This window comes from Kryptolebias marmoratus, linkage group LG24 (genome assembly GCF_001649575.2).
Source record: "Kryptolebias marmoratus isolate JLee-2015 linkage group LG24, ASM164957v2, whole genome shotgun sequence".
Taxonomy (NCBI): Eukaryota; Metazoa; Chordata; class Actinopteri; order Cyprinodontiformes; family Rivulidae; genus Kryptolebias; species Kryptolebias marmoratus.
The window spans coordinates 18,965,512-18,966,291 of record NC_051453.1 but is presented as its reverse complement, the minus strand read 5'-3'; positions in this window follow the sequence as shown (position 1 = coordinate 18,966,291).

Sequence of the window (780 nt, the reverse complement as noted above, 5' to 3'; positions counted from 1 at the left end):
GTCTACTTGTGTCTTTCTCCTTGCCATGCCCTGTCTCTCGTTTTTGGATTTTGTCTTTGTTAAGTTTTGCTGCCACATCAGCCCTTTTGTTTTGACTGTTTTCTTTAGTTAATAAAGTAGTTTCTTTTTTTTACAATGCGTCTGCGTTCTGGGTTCGCCTCTGTCTCCATGCCATATGACAGGATGACCCAGTCAAAACTAAACCCGGCAGACGTCATTTGCGGTGTTGCTCTCTCCGCGGAGAAGACCCAGAAGATCCTTTTAAAATTGCGGAGAGAGCACCCGTTCTGTTTTATGGATGGGCCCCGTTTTCCTGCTTCAGTTTGTGCCAGACGCCATGGTGCCAGACGTCGGATAAGGAGGATCTCTTCAGCATCCGCCTTCATGTCTCCGTTTGCCGCCGTCACGACATCCCCGCACCCAGTCTGGAGGAGAAGGAGGAGAGGGCGTCTCAGTTTTCTGGGACACGTTTGGCTATCAAGCCACCATCGTTTAGATGGTGTCTTCCTAGACTCCCTGAACCACAGGCCACGGCACCCACCACGTCTCCGTCGACCACGGCACTCTCCACACCTCCATTGTCTCCGGTGCCGCTCACAGCCACGTCTCCAGAGTCACTCACAGCCATGTCTCCAGAACAGTTCACGGACTTTCTAACACCACTCACAGCCTCGCAGCGCCGCCTGCAGTACCTTCAGTCCCGCTCTCAGCGCCGCCTGCAGTGCCCCCAGTTTCGTTCTCAGCATCGCCTGCAGTGCCTCCAGACCCAATCTTCGGTGC